At 42.3% G+C, this 21761-nt stretch overlaps 1 protein-coding gene across 6 annotated transcripts in view; it reads right to left on the bottom strand.

Annotated features, from left to right (window-relative positions):
• The window catches only part of GNG7 (G protein subunit gamma 7), a 129093-nt gene that overhangs the window by 52169 nt on the left and 55163 nt on the right, over window positions 1-21761 (bottom strand). The window contains exon 1 of one of the 6 annotated variants that reach the window (XM_065422026.1): window positions 20138-20180. The exons of 4 other annotated variants lie outside the window; for them this stretch is intronic. The gene's annotated coding sequence lies outside the window, so the exon portion shown is untranslated. Of the gene's footprint in view, window positions 1-20137; window positions 20181-21761 lie in introns of those variants that run through there. One more of the 6 variants, XM_065422027.1, reaches the window with a different exon arrangement.

The raw sequence follows: 21761 nt of genomic DNA, 5'->3' as shown, positions 1-21761 counted from the left end.
CAGATCATTGCCCACACAGTGAGTTCAGTTTACTGTTCTTGTCCTCAGTTCTATAAGCTCAGAGAGGGGAGGAGGAGGAGGAAAAGCAAAAGCAAAGCATCACTTTTCACTTGAGTGAAAGGACAAAGCTGAATCACACACTTACACACACACACACGAGTAATAAGGCAAACCAGTGTGTTTGTAAGGTTAAATAAAAAGGTAACACTGCAAAGGACTGAACTGTCACATGCTAAGCTAATCAGGAGTTGAACATACTGCAAGTTACCATTATGTACAGGTTCTTCTGAATTCCACCTTGAGACCTCAGGGGGTGGGGGTGGGGGGCACTGAACAAAAGATACAACAAATCCCACATCCCCTTCTGCATCTACACAATACAGTGGCAACTCTGTCGAGACTCCTGGTTTAGTGTATAAAAATTAGGCAGGATCATTCTGGTCCTCATGCTGGTCAGTCCCCTCTCTGATTGAGATTTCTCCAACTTGCACTCCGGTGAGTATTTCTATTCAAACAGAGCAAGCCAGAGCAGCTCATTTACAGCTTTAATACCACTTTTCTGTGCAATTTCATTTTAATATAGGCCATTAACTACCTGTTAGAGACTTGTTTTACAACCGGCTCCCAACTGTCTGCAGAACTTAATTTAAGCATACGAAAAAGGCAGGACTTAACTAAACCAGAAGTGCAATTTCTAGCAATCATGTTTTACTCAGAAAACTGATTCTCAGTGCCTCAAATTCCAATAATTAGTTAAAACAGGACTTAAGTCTCATTTCCCCCCTCTATTTTAACCCTTTCTGATCTCCAGAATGAGTCTGGTGATAGTCTCGTGGATGCAGATCTAAAGTTCACCCCACTAGTGTCATAATGCAGTAATGACTTACTGAGTCATTCCAAGACAGACTTTTTTTCTTATTCATCCTGGGAAAATGAAGAACAGCAGGAGAAAGAGGAACCACTCAGAAAAGCAGGTCACTACTCAGAATACTGCTGCACCTTAATTTGCCACAAGTACCAGACGTATCAGATTCCACGTTGACTTGTTAGTGGCATTTTTCAATAGGTCAGAAAATCTGAGGTTGCTAAGTGGTGCCATAGAAGATTATTATTGAGAAATTCACAAGTTATTTACAGCCATTCAAGGAGTTTTGCTGTGAGACCATACAGATGACTTTAGTCTTTGTCTGTGTGGCCACCGGTCTCATGGAACAGATCCCTTACATTAAAAAAAAAAAAAGTGATATCGACAACAGAACTGCTTAACTCCCAAAGCATATGGACTCTGCTATGCCACAGTTTTGTTCCTGAGAGTAAGCTAGCATCAGCGTTGGTATCTACAGCACAAATAGCATAATTAGTTCTGAAAATAGTCCCCAGAGTGGAGAAAGCTTGAATTTAATTTAGGGACATTTAAGGTATTTTTCCTACCACCGTTCAAAATAAGTGAACATTCTGTTTCTATAAAATCATTGGAAACTACTAAAACAATTTCCTCTCTATTGGTTGCACAGTAGTTTATTGCTGTCGGGTTGGTCGTTGATGTTTAGTGATTAAAAATACATCTGTTTCGGGAAAATATCTGCTTATAAAACATTATTTTGGACCCTGCAAACAGGCTAATCTTAGCAGTGTCCCACTGAAGAAAATGTATTCATAAGATTCAGATTACACGTGTTTTAACTAGAACGGTTTAGAGAAGACAATGCAATATCAGTTGGTCTCTTCAACATGTGTTTTTCAAAGAGCTTTAGATAGTGAGCTCTTCAGGGTAGGGACTGTGTACTGCTCTACACAGTCAGTACCGAGCACAAGTTGGCCCTGATCATGCTTGATCCATGGGCACTACTGTAACCATGATGAATAATAATCTACATGCTTATAGAACGCTAGAATGAGAAGTGCACAGTTCTTAGCAGCAGCAGTTCATCTCAGAAAGAAAGGATTCATTTATATTTAGAAATAAAAGCAGGGCAGACTCCGTGGTTATTTGCTCCATCACAAAGCATTACATAACATTCTCTGGAGAACAGCCATCATTACAAAATAAGAATTATGAATGTGTGAAAGCATAGGGGTGCATTGTCTTGTCAGTACCGAGTGGAGATTGTCAGCAGTTTGCAGAAGCAACGGTATACAGAGTAGCAAGTAACTGCACAGGAACCAATCATAACACTGCAATTTTAGACTGGATGCAAAAATGGGCATTAGCATTTCACCTCAAATTGAGTCTTAACTAGATTATACCTTGAACATCCAATGTCTGAACATTATAATTAAAACGAAGCGTCAGCAAAGGGACAGACTGTGCTTTGAAAAGATCCTGTATATCGGTGCATTGGAGGTGACTGACAGCTGCTTTGACATTAACTATTACTAGGGCTAAAAACCATCAGGAAGAACATGCCTAAGTCTTCAGTGTCTTGCTCTCCTCCTCCACCCACCCACTTTATCCACCCCCTCTATAAAGTCACCTTCATGCTAAACCTCAGAGTAAAACTGCCACACATTCCACTCAGAGTGGGCTGTTTGTCAAACTTTGCCTACATTTGTCAGCTGAGGCTAGTGAGTCGCACGGCCTACTCCCCCGACCTGGAGGAATCCGTGCCCTGTGTGCAAGCCTCTCTCCACTGCACATAAGGTTTTGTTTTTGCAGCAAAAGGTTCAGAGAAATAAGAAAATCCATCATCTGAGATTTGTATTTAATAAACCCGTAGACAAGAGGAAAAAAGAAACACGTGTGTGGCAAAGAGTTGAGGGCAAGATTTTAAAAATCCACTGGGACATGTGCTTCTAAATCCACTAGGTGCCTTTGAAAATCTAATCTTAATCCATGAAGCTATTCTCCTAAATCAGACTCCTTCAGATCTCAGAATCCTGAAGGACCAAGTTCATACAAAAAGCCACTGACATCTTTTCAGGGAATGCTGCATTTTGACCATTTTCAGAATGCTGTGACTGTTGTGGGTTATGAACTATAGGGCTCAGCATCCAAACTTGAGGCATAATCCTGTAGAGTGCTTTCAACTCCTGCTGAGGTCAGTGTGGGAGGAGGGTACTTGGCATCCCACTGGATCAGGCCTTTGGGCTCATCCAATGATTTTAAAGAGTGATTACAAGCAGGGTGGAGGAGAAAGGCTAAAAGGAGAAAAAGCCCTCATTTCATGCTATGCGTATGGTAGTTTAGGGTAATTCTGGATTAAGAGAGCAAAAGGGTTTTACCTGAAAGAACAGAATAGGTCAAAGCAAGGGGCAACTTTCAATGAAGTTTAAGTTTTACTCAGACACCCTGATGATCTTTCTGGGCATTGTTTAAGGCTATGTCCTCACTACGGGGGGGGGGGGGGGGGCGATTTAAGATACGCAAATTCGGCTACGCGAATAGCGTAGCTGAATTTGACGTATCCGAGCCGACTTACCCCGCTGTGAGGACGGCGGCAAATCGACCTCTGTGGCTCCCCCGCTGACGGCGCTTACTCCTACCTGCGCTGGTGGAGTACAAGCGTCGATTCGGGGATCGATTGTCGCGTCCCGACGAGACGCGATAATTCAATCCCCGAGAGATCGATTTCTACCCGCCGATTCAGGCGGGTAGTGAAGACGTAGCCTAAGATTAGTTAAATTCTTTGCCTGGGATGACAGATAAGGCAGCAGGATGCTGTAGCTCGTCCCTGCTTCCACCCTGTGTGAACACCTAATTTAGGATCAAAACAAGTGCTGCAATTTAAAGTGTGGGTAATTGCGATGGAGGGGATGTAATGTGAATGCCCCAGATAGCATCGTTACTATTACACAACTAGCTTGTAGAAAAGGTAAAAGGAGACGCAGAAAGCTAGGAGGAATTAGTCACTGAAGACTAAAAACACAATCAAAATATATTTAGTACATGCATCCATTCACCCCCTCCTTCACCACGCTCACACAAGGGATTTCAATATTCCACAGACATTATGTGCATAGCAGCCCAGCATTAAAGTAAATGAAGTAAAACTAATTCTCTGCCGGAGAATGTAATTGCTCTGACAACAGACAAGCAGCTCCCATGGAATGGAATTGAAAATATGAAGGCAGATGATCAGGTCACTAGGAAACTGCTCCCCAGCATGGTAGGAAGAGAATAATGGCCTCACAGCACACAAAATTTTCCATCTGGAATAAATGGTTAATCTCCAGTGATAGGAATATTGGTCTGTTTTTATTCACCAAGATTGGAAGGAAGCCCTAGCCAGAAATAACAGGCAAGTTACAAGAATCAGTAGTAATGAGATGTGTATGTTCTGACCCCTAGAGTTTTGTCATCAAACGTAAACATCCCTCAATTTTGCCACTAATGGGCGAAACAGCCCCTGAAGCTCCCTCTGTGCAAGGTCAGTTTCCTCCCCTTCCACACTACAGGTAGGAAGATCCTTCCATAACCTCCTAAGAAACAAAGTGAGCTATGTTACATTCTTCATAGAAATCTTCTTGGTTTCAACATTGGTTTTGAGCACAATTATCAGAGCCACAGCTCAACACCCAAAAGAGTTCAAGTTACTACTACTTCCAGGCCAACAGTTCAATGGCCAACCTGGAAGGGTTAACAAGGCTACTCTTAATCCTCCTCTTCAGTCTTCTGCAAAAGCGAACTGTCACTTGGAACAGATCTTTAGACTAAAAGGTGCCCTATGCACCAACTGCCTCCTTTCAACCATGCTTTAAAGAGTTTCTAGATGCACCAGATCACCAGCTGCAGAGAAGTTACTATATTAAAAAGGCTTGAGCATCTCCCCCTCCTCTTCCCATTCAGTAATTCTAGGCAAAGAAAAGAGCAGAAATTCCAGCCTTATCTACACTGGGGATTTACCTGTGTTACACTCAGTGATAGCCAGCAACAGTTGGGTTTACACTGGTGCAGCTCTCTTATGTAGACAGGCTATAAAACACAATTAGCACCAGAGTAAGCTTATGTCAGTTTCAAGAAGGGGTAAACTGCATCTGAGATAAATTGTGGCCTACAGCATCTTAGCCTTTACACCAAGGGTTTGCCCCAGAACAGCTATGGCTAAAATTCCCAGCATACACAAGAGCTCTGTAGAATACTAGTTGCTCCAATTACAGTAACATCTGCAGCTATTTCTAGGGTGCTTGCCCATAATGTTAGTTATTGAGAGCTACAGGTGATGGTTAGTAATTTGTAAAGAATTTTGACAGTAGCAAATTTGCTGCTTACCAATGCTCAGAGAGCATTATGCATTCTTTGGCCTCATTAGTTTACAGATTCTGCAAGAGTGACTAATTACACAATCCCCCACACTTAAAAATACCACGAGCTAGTCCATCTGTAGCATCACAAGTTTGGGCACGAGACAGACTGGGATCAAGACTAGAGAATATGGGCACAAGACCATAGCACAGTGAGATAGCTAGGATATGAAAAGGGAAGCAGTGGATGTTGAGCTGGGCAATCACGAAGAGTCACGTGACATCTAATGTGGCCACCAGTCGCAGTGCATTGCTTCTCCCGTTGAAGATCTGTTCGAGAGGGACAGTTGAATAGCAGGATTTCTGACTCAATGCTCCTGCAAGCTCATTTTATGCTGTGGATTGTTCTACAGCTGAACCTTGTGGGAAAATACACACCATTTGAAAACAAACACCCATTAGTACCAGATGAATCAGTGTCAGTCAGCTCAGTCCCTGACTACTCCGATGCAGCAGAAGTCTGAGTCTCTGAAATGTCAGAGTAGGAGTCTGAAGCTTATTAATGCCTCATCAAGCACTTAAATAGTCAGAAGAGTGAGGTAGCGGGCCATGTGTAAGTCAAGTCAGTGCCAAATAAGGGGCTGGCTGAGGATTCTGTTAGAGTCTCTAAAATAGGATTTGTTAAAAATAAAAAGTTCATTTGGTTACAGCATAATAAGGCACAACGCACTGTTCGGAGTCTGAAGTAAGACACACGGCAGCAGCGAGAGACACACCTTCCCTTAGGCCCAGTTTGACGCTATTTTCTGTCATGTTATGAAGTTTACTTTTTAAAAAGAAAGAAGGAAAGAAACCATCAGCTCACGGGGGTCTTCCAGTGGGATGCATGGGGCTAGATGACAAAGATCAGCAACCCACTGGCTGAGAGGTCAGTTCAAAACATAATTTAACAGAAAAAACATAGGGCAGAGGAGGCTTCAACGGGAAGTTCATGGCAAACCATGCAGCAGCGATTGTTTGAGTATTTGTGTTGTCTAGTTGTAGTATTTAAACTGAGTCACTGAAAAGTAGCAACAGACAGCTGAGTCCAGGTCTGGTTTTATTGGAGTGACCCTGCCAATGCCCCCCACCCACCCACTCCCCCTCTAAAATCAGAACTAGACCCAGGCACCCTCTCCCAAACTCAGCAGATTAAACAAAAACAAAAGCCTATTTACTTAAAAGTCACTTTAGAGCAGTGGTTCCCAAACTGGGGTTCGTGAACCCCTGGGGGTTCGTGAAATGTTACAGGGGGTTCTCAGGGAAAAATTCCCTAATGGCGGACAGAGCTGTGCCTAGGGACCCCAGGCAGCATGCAGCCAGCAGCCCAGAGCCCCTGGACTTCCAAGAGCTAAGCAGATCAATGCAAGCATATCTATCACACTGAGGAGATTTCAACTTCAAGACTCCTTATAAGAAATGGAAAGGGAGGTGGATATTTTTTGCTGTTTTTAAAATTAAATAGGCAGCTAGGATTGTTTTTTAAATTATTATGAAGAACAAGTTTAAGCTTTCTTGTAATGTGCGTTGTTTGCCTGGACTGCTCAAGCCCTGAATGCTTGTGTAGGAGGAACTCTGGGTTGGCTTCTTAAATATCTTCATGCTGTTTCACATCTGATACTCCTTGATGAAACATAGGAGCCTTGTCTTATAACAGGCTTATTCAAAGCTACGAAAGTGAGATCTTGGAAGAATGTTGCCATTTTCATAATGTAATAAAAATACTGTAATGATAAATAATAGTGTGTAATAAGCATGTCATAAAAACAAATTTTATATTTCCAAGATCACTGCTGTTATAATTTATACTCAGGTAAAGGAGAAACACCTTAGGGTGGGGAGGGATAGCTCAGTGGTTTGAACATTGGCCTGCTAAACCCAGGGTTGTGAGTTCAATCCTTGAGGGGGCCACTTAGGGATCTGGGGCAAAAATCAGTACTTGGTCCTGCTAGTGAAGGCAGGGGGCTGGACTCGATGACCTTTCAAGGTCCCTTCCAGTTCTATGAGATGAATATTTCTAGGTAATATTGAGATATACCTATTTTTAGGAGGGGGTTCACGAGACTTGACATTTTATTGAAAGGGGTTCACAGGTTGTTAAAGTTTGGGAACCACTGCTTTAGAGGTAGGTATCTCACTTCAAATGAGGGGTACTTTAAACCTGCAACAAGTGAATCATCACTGAGAGCAGAAGAACGCTTCCGTACTCCCCACCAAAAAGAAGTCAAAATCTGATGCCAACTAAAATTGGCTGACAATTTAGGAACTGTGCTGCAACAGTAAAATATGATGCATATTTAAACCTACACCCTGTGTGGCTGAGAACTGCAGACAAGCAGTAAAGATATTCTGCTGCAAGGCTAAACACTCCACTTTAAATGATACACTTGCTGGCACAGTGAATCAAAGCCAAGAATCTGATAGAAGCTGAAGAGCTCCTCACACCACTGCCAAAAAAAAAAAAATCAAAGCAAAGCCAAGAACTGCATGAAGCTCTGGACTTCCGAACGGCATACAGCATGCTAGAGTCCAGACATTAATTAAGAGAGCGAGCAGCCCTGGGACAAGAGGGAAGGTCCTCTCATGAATCAGGAACGGATTAAAAGATAGGAAACAAAGGGTAGGGGGATTTAGTTGGGGATTGGTCCTGCTTTGAGCAGGGGGTTGGACTAGATGACCTCCTGAACTCCCTTCCCACTCTTATATTCTATGATTCTATGAATAAATGGTCAGTTTTCACAGTGGAAAGAGGTAAATAATGGCAGCCCCCAAGGATCTGTAACTGGGACCAGTGTGGTTCAACATATTCTTAAATGATCTAGAAAAGGAGATAAATAGGGAGGTGGCAAAGTTTGCAGATGATGCAAAATTATTCAAGATAGTTAAGGCCAAAGGTGACTGTGAAGAGTTACAAAGGGATCTCACAAAACTGGGCAACAAAATGGCAGATGAATTTCAATGTGGATAAGTGCAAAGAAATGCACGTTGGAAACCATAATCCCAACTACACACACAAAGAAAGATTGGAGTTATTGTGAATAGTTCTCTGAAAACATCTGCTCAATTTACAGCAGCAGTCAAAAAAGCTAATCAAGTTAGGAGCCATTAGGAAAGGGATACATAAGACAGAAAATATCATAGTACCACTATGTAAATCCATGGTATGCACACACCTTGAATACTGCTTGCAGTTCTCGTCACCCAATCTCAAAAAAGGGCATATTAGAATTGGAAAAAGTACAGTGAAGGGCAACAAAAATGATGAGGGGTATGGAACAGCTTCCTTATGAGGAGAGATTAAAAAGACTGGGACTGTTCATCTTGGGGGGGAAAAAAAAAAAAAAAAAAAGATGATTAAGAGGGGGGATAACTTTTATAGAGGTCAATGAAATCATGACTGGTGTGGAGAAAATGAATAAGGAAGTGTAATTTACGCCTTCATATAGCACAAGAACCAGAGGTCACCCAATGAAATTAACACGCAGCAGGTTTAAAACAAACGTAAGGAAGCCCTTCTTCACACAATGCACAGTCAACCCGTGGAACTCATTGCCAAGAGATGTTGTAAAGGCCAAAAGTATAACTGGGTTCAAAAAAGAATTAGATAAGTTCGGAGGATAGGTCCATCAATAGCTATTAGACAAGATAATAAGGGACACAATCCCATGTTCTGGGTGTCCCTAAACTTCTAACTGCCAGAAGCTGGGATTGGGCGACAGGAGGATGGACCACTCGATAATTGCCCTGTTCTGTTTGTTCCCTCTGAAGCACCTGGCACTGACCACGGTCAGAAGACAGGATACCAGAATAGATGGCCTGTTGGTTGAACCCAGTATTGTCATTCTTATGAAATTACTGTAGGGAAAAAATTATGCCACTTCATAACTGGAGCTGCAAAAGTGAAGCAGAGTTCACTGCTCCAACAACACGGTTTTCCTTAGTGTGTTCCACATTCCTTTGATGACTGCAGTCCATTAAAGAAAATGGAACATTCCACTGAACCATTCCCCAGCATGTAAAAATAAAATTGACACAAAGGGTGGCCATAGCAACTGTTAAAGGGGGGGGGGGGGGAGAACAGTCAATCTGCCTTCCCTTTGTTTTCAGATTTTTTTCCCAATTAAAGCACTACTGTTGGTGAATGGTAAGAAATTAACACACAACAGATTGTGAGGGGCGCCGATGTGCATTTATACAGAACAGGAACACTTGTTTCCCACCCCACCCCCCCCCTTTTTTTTTTTTTTTTTTAAAGAGCCTTCAGAATGCTTGGGGCTAAGGTGCTATTCAGTGCAAAGCGTCTAATTTACAATGTTTTAATCAAGCCTTGTATCATCTTCGGGTTAGGTATTATCACTATTTTACAAAGGGGTAAAACTGAGGCCACAGTTACCCCAGGCCTCATGAAAGTCAATAGCAGAGGAATGAAACATGCAAGTCCCGTTTCTCAGGCCTCTAGTCCTTCACCTCCAAGCCAGATAAACGTGGCGCTGTTCAGTGTGTGCCTGGTGTCAAAAAGACCAGGCACTCAGCTCTTTTTAAACAAAGTGCTAATACACACGCGCACCGAGCCTATCTTTAGCACATAAAAACTTACTAAGCCACTTAAAGCTGAAACTTTGCAGGAGTTGCTAAAGACGTGGGCATGTCTGTCAATGTTAAGGTCATGCTGGAGTTCGTACAGAATATGGGCAGGGGAAAGAATCCTGCCCTGGGATTCCAGGTAACACTAAGGCCTTGTCTAGACTAGGATTTGAACAGGAGTAACATGATAGTGACAGCCTTCTCTAGATCAGGCATATGGTCTAGTTTAGACTCCTGAGGTCGGTAATACTTTGGCCTGATTCTGGCTGTTGGGTGGAGTGTGGTAGTGGCTGGCGTTTGACCACTAGCACAGATCACTAGACAATGAGCTGGTGGTCCCTTCTGGCCTAAAACTCTATGACTTAAACATGTGTTAGGATATGTCTTCATGGCAGAGTGTAGCTCACTGGAGTTAACTTGAATTAGCCTATCTCAAGTGAGAGCACCCATACTGTGAACACCACTCGGGCTGTTGTGCCCATCCTGGAGCGATCTCCACTCATGTGTGGGTGCCAAGACTTCTGAGGGCATATCCGGTGGTTCTTTGCACTGCGGTAAACAGAGCCACTCTATGAATTATCTTTTCCCGTCAATTATGGAATAAATTGTCTGAACTTTCTGGGCACAGAGGGGAAATTGTTGGAAGGAACTGGAGAACTAGCGGCACTCATCCACACTGCAGAGTGGTCATGTTAGCAGCTGACTTGTGCTAACTCAAGCTTTTAGCCCATACCTCCTGATGGGCCAGCCAACATGAGTTAATAGCAGCACCACACGAGTGAAGAACGTGTGTGAGAGGACAGAATTATAATTCAGGTTAACCTTGCAGTGAAGACAGACCATTAGACTAGTCAAAGTTAAGTTTCAAATCCACTTTCACCCCACCCACCAGGTTTAAAACTTGTGCCTTTTTAAGGCACATTAAACTGGTCACTATCTTGCTTACTTCTACAGAGACACAGGAACAAAGACACTTTCCGCAGAAAGTGGTACACGGTTTGAGAACATTTCTCATATCCTGAGGCTTTAGGATGGAAGCCAGACACTAAATCAACAGGTTTATGGATTGGGAAATCCAATTCAAGTGTAAAGACTTAATCCCCATTTTTCACTTCTGCTGAAGTCACACAAATACTTGTATATTCTTAACTACTACAGGTCCTAATATTACCAGATTTCACATTAGTGGCTTTTAAGTCTAACAGCCATAATATCATGCATTTCTTGAATTCAGCATTCCAAAAGAGATTTCACTTGCACAGCATGATATTCAGCCACAAGACTAGAGAAGACTTTCTATTAAAGTCCACAATTCAAAAAAGAAAAGTGTTCTAAAGAGAGATTGAAATTCAACATCTTCAAAGTGAAACTGAATAGCTTAATTTCATGCTATTATATTCCTAGAAGGGTCACCTGTGGGTAATCCCCCTTAAGCAAACACCAGAATTAATATTTCACTTTCCCAGAAACATACTATAGACCCCCTTCTGGTGCTTTACTCCCCACCCACATGCAACAAGGCTGTTAGATACTCAATCAACTTCAACTCAGAATATGAATCAATATGGAAACTCCCCTATCTGTCCCCCACTCTCTTCTGGAGGCTTTTAAGTTTCAAAAGTTGGCCATCTAAGTGCTGTTTAACACAATGGGTTCCTGTAGGGGCAAAGATGTACTTTTGATGTGCCTAACTACAGACTGTTGCAGCAGACTCACTGTACTCCTTTGGCAACAAAGAGCTCACCTGGAAAGTGGCTGTCTGCAGAAAAATTTCAGCAATTCCCTACCATTTGTCTGGAATCTGAGCAGTATTAAATGCAATGGTGGAAGACTGGATAAAAAATTTCTGTGCAGAGATGATCAAAGTGATAAAAGCTTATTCATGGATAATTAGTCACTGCATTGGGACTTTGTAACATACTGTTAGCTTGCCAAGATCTCAGATCATAGCATTAAAAAACTGGTTTTCAAGTTGTCCTATTCTTCCTAGCCCCCAAATACAAAAGCTACCTGAAAGCAGAACAGCATTTGTGAATGCCGTTGTATTTAACATGGCCACATTTCCACAATGTGGAAGTTGGCTATAAAAATTCTCTCCAAAAGTGAAAACTTTGGCTCCACAGTGTTCTGTTTTGAAAGATCACAGCTCGAAGATCAATGCCCCAGATCCTCAGCTGGTGTAAATGTGTAGAGCTCTACATACATGACATCAATGGAGGAACATCAACGTGCCAGTTAAGGACTCCTACTGATGTGTTTACCACTCAAACTCCTTTGACTTATAAGGCAAATATACTTTCTGGCAGTGGCTAAACAATCCTCTGCACAACAGGTCTAGTATGAAGAGAGTCTCAGATTTATGCCACAGTGTGTAGCACAGAGGATCAATTTAAGACCAAACTGAACGTTTAAGAGCATAAACATGTCAAGATCACCAGCTCCAGGCCTTCACTGTCAGGTGTTCCACCCGCCCATACCAAGAGTAGTGATGGGAGGAGAAGAGACATTTAACCAAAAGGATTGGGTAAGCGAATTGCAAGGCTGTAAAGCCAGGATTAGAATCAGCAGATTTTAAATTTGCATATTCGATATTAATATATTTGAGTAAAAATATCATACTCCTCACTTAACCTATAGGAGGACACCAGGCAAGTCATTAAGATGTGTGGTTCAAGAACACCCACACTTCAAAACTTGTCATATCTGAGAAGTGTGCCCAGCCTTGCTTAGATCTCCTAGGCAAGGTTTAACACCTTTCTGATATCAGTTTATCATTCTATCAAACATTTAGTTTGATCTTTGGAGCAGACACAGAGCTCAACTGCCGGGTGGTGGGACTGATGCACCTAAAAGGTAATTTAGCAGGCTGCCTGACTCATTTGCCTAGTGCAAGCCTCTTCATTCTAATAATGTAAACAGCTACCTCCAGGTCCTAGCAACTTAAAGAAAGCCTGGACACTCGCACCTAAGGTGTCACAGCTGAGAAATACAGCCCTCCAGTCACAGCACTGCTATAGAATCTGACTTGATATCTGGCAATTAAAATGCTATTAAAATACACAGGCACTGCACAGGACAGGTGCATTGCAGGAATTTCAGCTAATAAACTGATTAACAATCTTTGATGTATTGGGCTGGGAAGCAGACTCTCATAGATACTTTACTTCTGTTAATAGGCTAAGAGATCAGCAATCTGTATCTTCTATTTCTACCTGACCTGGTGCCGCTGACTGAAGTAGTTTGGTGCCAAATTTCCCCTTTCTGTCAGTGCCTCTGCTGGAAGAATGGGTATGTCTGTGGGATGAATTGTTTGGAGCAAGTAGCACATCAATGTGGTACATTAAAATTCTGAGCTGAGAGAGTCAGCCAAGTAAGGACACAGAGCACACAGGATGTCCTCAGTTACATTAAGAAAATTTCAGAGTGTGCTGTAAAGGACACGTGGTGCTTCACAAACATTCAAAGAAAGGTCTCTGGGCCAATTTCTGATCAATTCCCTCTCTGCAAACTACCAGCCTCTACTAAGTGGGACCTCAACCATATAGGGTTTTCCATCAATTAACAGGATGGTTGTCATCAACTCCCCTCCCCTACCACACAGGCTGCAGAAGCTAAATGAGTGAAAAAACAATTCCTCCACTTCAGGGTAGTAATTATTAAGAGTACTGCTAAAAAGGTCCTTCCAAGATGACCATATCTCCTTCCCCCTCTTGTAGAGTGCTCATTGAGCCAAGGGAGTGGTTTGTCTTTGCTCTCCATGTGTCATTCTCACTCAAAGAGCACATGAGTCAGAGGCTGTGCACCACAGATGCCACTGATAAAAGCATACTGCATTTGGGAATATTAGCAACCCCGCAGAACAAAGAGGCAGCTCAAAAACAAAAACACAAAAAACTCTATACCCCATCCATCGACTCCCAATCAGCTTCTCCAGTAAGTGCCTGGTAAATGTCACTGGCTTTAATCTTCACATAAACATCAGTTTCTAGTTGTTTCAGATTAACTCCTAAACTCCTGTGCATTAAAGAAGCACCAGCAAAAATTAAAGGTTATCAGCAATGCAAGCTGTGAAATACCTTTGACATTAAACTGTGTTCTTGTCAGCTCAGCCCTTGTAGTTATTGTGAACAGAAAAAGTAAGATTTATTTTTTTTTCCTTTTGTTTTTTCTCCCAAGCAATATTAAATAGCCTACTCAACACTGCTCCACCTGATTTTTTCCAGGGGAAGAAAAAGTTACTTATTCAAAGCAGAACAGATAGTAAATGCAAGGCACTAGAAAAGTAGAACAGTCACAAAAGAAAAGGCTTTCATCCAATTTTGAGGAGTCAGTAGATTGAAAGCTTGACCCAGTAACAGAAAATTGGCCTTCTAATCTAACCCTTACTGGGTTGACTTTGTCCTGTGTGTGGTGGAACAAGGGGTGTTATTTGCACCTTACAAAAGTCCAATATTGTTACTGTATAAGGTGCAGTGGGGAGTCCAAGTTTCTACCTAGAATAATGTAGCAGGTCGTCTCTATACAATTTGCACCAATTTAGCACAAATCTGTTTACAAAAATAAATTAAGTCTGTGCAAAGTCATTGTGTGGATATTCTTAAAATCAGTTTAAAAGTGGCTCTTTAATTAAGTTGGATGCAACCCTACCACTCAATCCCACAAACACTTAAGTTTTGCTCAATGGGGCTACTAGCATGATTAAAGTCAGCCACAAGCTGTGTTTACACATTCAGATTCTTAATGAAGCTGCCACCTCTCTAAGCTACTGGACAATACAGTGCAGGCAGTTTTTAATGTGATTTATAGATCTGTCTTTTTGACCAGAGCTGTGAGTGTTTGCTTCCCTCTAGTAAATCAGAAAGACAGTGTGACCCACTTTGAATGAGTAGTACAACTTGTCTATTTCGGTACAGAAGAGACTCAGCAGCAGAGCAGACTGTGTTCTGACCAAGGACAGAATGGAAGTCTTCCTTTGCAGGCACACGACGCTGTGAGTAGGGCTGTAGGACAGCCATGCAGTACACAATAAGCAACTGCTCACCCAAGAGGCTTTGCTCCTACAGCAATGCCATATTTTATATAGCATTAACACTATTCATGAAATGGTCAAAAAAAATCTTGTACAGAGATTAGTGAAGAAGGATCACATATAGCATCACTGCAGGAAGTTATTTCACTCAGTCTGCGAACACTAGTTTATTTAGCCCTGGCAGTTTTAAAACATTTATTCTGATTGGGGGTTTGCAATTAGTATACCTGAAAGAAGGGTTCTTTGAGGGAAGGGGCAAAAACCTAACAACTAAAAAGGTAGCAAGGAGCATGGAAGACATGCAAAAGCAATGTGATACCAAGAAAAGCCCCAAGGCTTATGGTCCACACCAGACTACATAAAAAGAACGAGGAGTACGTGTGGCACCTTAGAGACTAACAAATTTAGCCCACGAAAGCTTATGCTCAATAAATTTGTTAAGTCTCTAAGGTGCCACACGTACTCCTCATTCCTTTTGCTGATACAGACTAACACGGCTACCCCTCTGAAACCAGACTACATAGTCTCTCTATCAAATCCAACCTTCTGCTGACACTGCTATTCCTTCCATGGCAGGGGCCCAGTTGTTACACTCTGGACCAGTGGTTCTCAACCTATTTATCATATGCGGCCCACAATGTGTTACCTGGGCCATAAGTTGAGAACCACAGCATGCTCCCCAACCCTGCCTACAGACCCCCATGCCCAGTGCCTCCCGCCCAGAGACCCTCTACAACGTTGAAGAGAAGGAGATGGCAGACAAAAGATCAAATACCTTCTGCTTTTTGAACCTTTGCAGCTTCAGTTACATCCAGTAATCACAGATACAAGTATTTCTGGGTGTGTCAGGTACACACAGTACCACCATTATTAGCATGTGTATGACTGAAAAAAGTTAGAAAAATGGTCACAATTCAGTGCTTCAAGGGTAAATGCTGGCTAAGTCTAGACAAAAGGTGTTGGAGGTCACACTCCTATGGTTAAAATCCAAAAAGGAAGCAACCTTGAATCCTGGATAGCTTGCAAGGTAAGCTCAACAACAAATGCTGAAACCTACAGCTACTTGATGCTTGAAAAAGTCATTCCTATCTTTTAGGCATAGCATCTACAGAACCAGCTCTCTCCAAAGCCAAAAAATTTTTTTATTTTTTTTTTTTAAATGAAAAGACTCAGCTGGATTGAAAATGCACAATGACTAGAACGGATACACAGAGAATAGCTAGTCTTTCAATTGGTTAAAAATGTGTATCTTTCTGAGAAACAGAGTGCTTTATTACTTTATTTTAAAAAGCTCTGGAAGAACCCTTCATGTTTCGGGAAGTGCAAAGCATTTGATCAGGAAATGAATCCAGTTCTCAATTTCAGCCTTTGCTTCCTGTCCCACTAGAGGACAAGAATGTTGTGTAGGCACTCGAGTGTGAATATGTGGCATTACTGAATAGCAACTCCCTGATCGCAAAGCAGCATGAGACACCATGCGTGTGAACACAAGATGAAGGGAAGTCAGTGATCCAGGGATGCAGTGCTCTCTCAAGTGTCTGTGTTTGTAAGATTAAGGTATTTACATAAAAGTCATCTTAATATTTACTAAGTTAAGACACGCCTCTAAACAAAAACAAACTACCCCTCCCCCAATGTCAAAGTTGCATTTTATAGTCAGCTGTGGAAGTTGATTTGACACCTTGTAATCATTATCTTAAGAGGAATAGGGGAAGATTCATGAGTCCACTGAAAGTGGGTCCTACACCGCCACAAAACATGCAGTTGTCTTATGGATGGTCCCATATTGCTCGAAGCCACAACAAAAAACTCTGTTCTTGAGGTGTTAACACAACTCCAATGTGGGTTTCAAATTATATCAACTCTGGAAATCAGTTTAAGATACGAGAGAGGTTCCAGAGCAGAGAGTGACAATTTCAGTTCAGTATTGCTTTATCTTCCAAGACTGGCAGCTTACTTCAAGGAACGTCAAGGACTACTGAATTGCAGATCCACTGAGACTGGGTGCTGGGACTGAATGAGATGCCAGTTCTCACACTAGTGAAATAAAATGAGCTAAACATGAGTCCTAATCCAACAGGAAAACAACCCACCATGCAGCAAGGCCACAGCGTTTCATTGCCACTATTTTATCCCTGCTGCAACTTCGTTGGATGTTTCCTATAGGTGTAAATTTGATCCATCATCCATCTCCTATTACACAGGCGCAGCTCTTCTCACCCGGTATAGTTAATACAGACAACCCTCAACTTTCAGAAACCCTGGAATTACCAAGTCTTCCAGTCAGAAGGTAAGGTAACCATGCTCAAAATATGGTAGATGATGTCAACAGAAAAGGTAAACCTAGAGTGACTGCTTCATACAATCTTCCTTCTTAAATCAAAAGTAAATACTAGATACCACAGTGATGGGCTCTTTATAAGTTGGATTTGTAGCAAAACAAAATGCCTATCACCAAGACTGAGGCTGGGTCATGTTCTGGAGCTCTGAACAAACCTCAGATTGGAAGGCGGGGAAGGGTACAACACCAAAGCTTTTTCTAGGGATTGGCACATAGTCTGGACCTGTTAAAAATGTGTTTTCCAGCCCCATGCATGTTTCATTTGGTTTTGCCTTGTTTGGCAACTAGGTATCTGCCGTTACAAGATTATGTTGCCTACCACATTATGTGAGAGCCTATCAAAAATACTCCCTTCTCCTCAAACTTGGAGTTAACTTCCTTGCCTATTTGCATGGTACACCTTTCCTTGTGCAACATTTTGAGCCTTGACAACTAGAGTCTCCCTAGGATCTTTGTGGCTTTGTAGCTCCCACAGCAGACTGCCTTCTCTTAGGAATGCAAACAAGTCCACAGCAAATTTGCAGTTTTGTGACAGACCAACCAAGGTCAGGACAATTTTCATTCACACAGTTAACTGGAGAGATGGGCTGTAAATCCAGAAACTTAAAAACTGCTGATTTGAAAGTGTGCACAGCTGGGACTTCAACATAGTGTAAATGGATAAACTTAGAAAACAAAAAACCCAACAGCAGACTCATTATAAACTTTATTATTTGGATTGTGGTAGCAACTAGACTCCCAACAGGATTGGGACCCCAGTGTGCTAAGTCGAACAAAGAGCAACAGATAATGTAAGCTCATCGAGGCTGGGACTAACGCATATTTCTCTTTGCAGACTCTGGCAGGAGAAGAAATCTCTCTCTACATCACAAAATAACTCCATGATTGTGGTAAATTGAGCTCCTCTGTGAATTTATGGCCCTGCTAACAATGTGGGGAACTCGTTACCAGAAACAAACAAATGAGGTGTTGGGTGTCATCAGCCACCTCTTGCCTACCCCAACAAGGGGCTGTGCTAAGCAACTTTCCAGCTGACTCCTGCCTTATGTGGAAGGTGCTAGTTTGGCTCCAAGCCTGAGAGCCACAAAGGTGTATTCAGACTAGCTCCGCAGTCTGCTCCCAAAATACACCCTATGGACTTGTCTTGTTGCATAGACAGTGACTGGATTTATGAAGGCAAACTCATCTATACGAACAAGAACAAAAATGCTTTATTGAGTCCCTTGCTGCTGCTCAGCCTTAATAATCCACTAGCCCCTCACATTAAAAACCCAGAAGCAAAACTTTGCAGCCTTGAATCTGTTTGGCTGATTTAAATGAAGGCACATGACACAGTATTGGGAAAGACAAAAGATGATCATGCACCACTTCTGCCTACCCAAAATGATCGGAATTCTTCTTTTTCCCCCCCACCCCACTCTCACAAGTACCAGAAAAGAACCTTGCACTTACACCAGAGCCAAAACATGCAATCAAATGCAAATGATTTTCTCCCCTTCCTCAATAGGCCTGACCTGTAAATTGTAGGTAAGTTAGTTTGTAGCTGACCATTCAGTAGTACACTGTAGTTATATTTCTTGCATGCCAATCTGCAGACAGTAGGGCAACGTTTGAAGAGCATATAACAAACATCAAGCTCTAGCTGGGTTCCTGGAAAGTTGCCTTCAGAGTCCTTCAGGAAGTGAGGACACACATCAGCTGCGCCTTTTTGCGGCACTAGAAGAAAAACTGCACTGAAGTTCGGAACTTGCTACCAGAACTAGTGTAACTTACATTCCGGCTGATTAAAAGGCAAAAAGAGCACCTGCCCTTGTGGAAATAAGCATTTTGTTTATCGTTCTCCCTCACGCCCACTGGGTTGCGAGCAGACGTGAAGCACTCCAAGGGCTCAACCGAGCACACACTGGCACAGGACAGACTATGGTTATCTGGAGGTCACATGCTTAGCACTCCCATTTGTCGGCAGCAAAAGCAACAGGCCACAGCAGAAAGCCATTTCTCAGGCCCTTCTGGGAACCCCATCAAATTCAACTATCCATTGGGTTGATTTATTGGTGATACACTGAGCACAGCAGGCAGCCAACACATACAGGCCTAGCTCTGAACTGTACTTCAGCAGTGGCTGTGATGCCGAATATTTTTGCACCACTTGGGACTGCACATGTTGTATGTTTGTTTGCCATTAATCCTTTTGTTTCTGCAGTTCCCAGAGTTACTACTGATGGTGATAGACTTGGGCATCTTTTTGAAAACCCGAAGGATTTTCTCACCACAAAGACCCATGGGCAATGCAGAATGAAAAAAAATAAAACCAGTATAGAAAATAACTACGTAATGTCGCTGGAAGGACACTGGACTCAGTGAAGGCACCCAAGGTTATGGAGGGGAACCAAAAGGAAAGAGCGACAGGAGACAAACTATTGCAAGGCTCTGGTGTCTGGACAGGGATAATCTTTCCAACAAATAGAGCTGTGGGGCTTATTTATTTACAAGCCAAAGGCTAAAAAAAGATTCAATAGGCTTGTTTTGCATTAAGACAGTCTCTGCAAATCACCAAGCTGCTCAGTGCTACAAGTTTTGATCAGGTTTGTACTCCTCAAAGAGGATGGGGACCAGCAGCAGACGGGATCTTGTAAGCATGAACTTAGCATTTTAGTGCTGTAAACATGTTAATTTAGCTACTGAAATAGCTGGAGGGAAAAATTTTTTAAAGGGGGGCGGGGACTAGCTCTATCTCTGGGTATCCTCTGCCCATTTAACTGCCAACTGATGTATTAAGACAAAGCATGCTTAGAGCAATACCACTCCAACAGAAGCGAAGCCCTGAAAAGAACCTTACAATGTAATTCTAAAGTAAAAACAAGGTAACAAAAGAAGAGAGGGATGAGGGTTAAAACAAAGTTAACAGCTGAACTGTATCATGCACAAACCTTATTAGTTCTGTTACTTGTTAAATTTCTTACCTCCTTGTTAAAGGAAAGAGCTAGACAGCACAAAGGGGACATCAGTGGTGGAAAGCAACGCTCAAGTAGTGCATTTTTGGAGAACAGATGTCATACTTTATATGAGTACTGAGAAGAGGCTGCTGGCATTACCTAGTGGGAAAGACCCAACAGAAAGCTTATTTCTTTTAAGCACAGTTGCCCAAAGCATGGTGGAGGGATACTCTGAATACCTGAAAGGAAACCAATTTTAAAGCCAGAAGCAACTGGCCAAAGTTCAAACAGGATAAAATTTGCTTTGATTAGGAAAAACTGACAGCAAAGATAATTGCACAGTGGAACAGTTTTCATCAAGACAGTTGTGGCATATTCTCAGCTATCCTAAGGACAGGCAGCATTTTGTCTTCAATTCCCGAGCTTGCCAGAAACTCAGAGTAGCAGTCCACTGCGCCTCCAACCAGCCGCTTTAAAAGAGGGGGCATAAGCCAGAATTAGTGAGTGACAGCACAATGAGCACTGGTATTATGACTGAGTGTATTAACAGTGTCACTTAACCACACACAAAAATATAGGAGGGAGGAGAAAGGGTTAAACAATTATATTTTTCTGTAAGTCCCAAATGGCTAATCAAATTCATAGCCATGAGGTTCTGCTCTGTGGGGCTGCTCTTACCAGGAGGGCCCAATTGGCTTGTTCAGGGTAACAGTAGCTAGCCTGACAGATGTAAGTAGGCTAGACTAGAGTACACAGACCAGAGGCCGGCCTTAACTGCAGTGATGTGCCTATAGATGTCTAGGTAAAAAGTTTGTTTTCAGTTTCAGAAGGAAGGTTTTTGTGTACTGAGCAATATTCATTCTATACTGTACATTTCTATTTCTCTAAGAACGCTTGCCATGTGATCAAGCTGGCGAGCCCTCCACAACTGTGCTTCCTAGACCACTGGAATTTTAGACTGCTCAACACCTGTTTCAGCTGCATGTGAGGATCATCTATGTAAATCAAATCAGAGTTTGCCAGTTAACCATACTTCCTCAAGATGGTTGTATCTATGATTGAAATTGACAAAATCACCCTCCCCCTCATACATGCTCCCTTCCCTCCACCCCAACAGGCCAAGTTAACAGCACAGAGATTAACAAAAAGAATCCGTATTTTCTCTGAATCATGCAACCACTTCCCCCGAAAGGATGTTCCATAAAGGCAACTAAAACAGAAGCCAGACAGGAACTGTAAGGAGACATTTGCTCCCCCTTGAACAGAAAACATTCAATGTATTTTCAGTCCACAGCGTGTTAAGGTAGGTGGTGTAAAAGAAATTAATTTCACCACCGGTGGGGACATAAGGCTCCACCACTGGAACTCAATAGGACAGCATTCTCAGAATCCAGGCGACTCACGGTTTACACGCGAGAGGTTTTGGCACATGTCAAATCTTATGTGGCTCACTCACAAAATAAGCCATGCTGGCCACATGTTTACATTGTTGCTTCACATTAAAGGAAGACTGGTAGCTCAAGGCGCACTGTAGAAAGTGACCCTCCTTCAGAAGTTCTAAGCATAAAATCTCTTGCATCCCAACTTCGCTACCTGCCTGCGGCATCTCTCTGGAATCGTATGCTAGACTTTTTTGTGACGTCTCCTGTTG

This window comes from Emys orbicularis, chromosome 24 (assembly GCF_028017835.1).
Source record: "Emys orbicularis isolate rEmyOrb1 chromosome 24, rEmyOrb1.hap1, whole genome shotgun sequence".
NCBI lineage: Eukaryota > Metazoa > Chordata > Testudines > Emydidae > Emys > Emys orbicularis.
The sequence above is the reverse complement of the archived record's forward strand: the minus strand, read 5'-3'. Positions and strand labels throughout refer to the sequence as shown.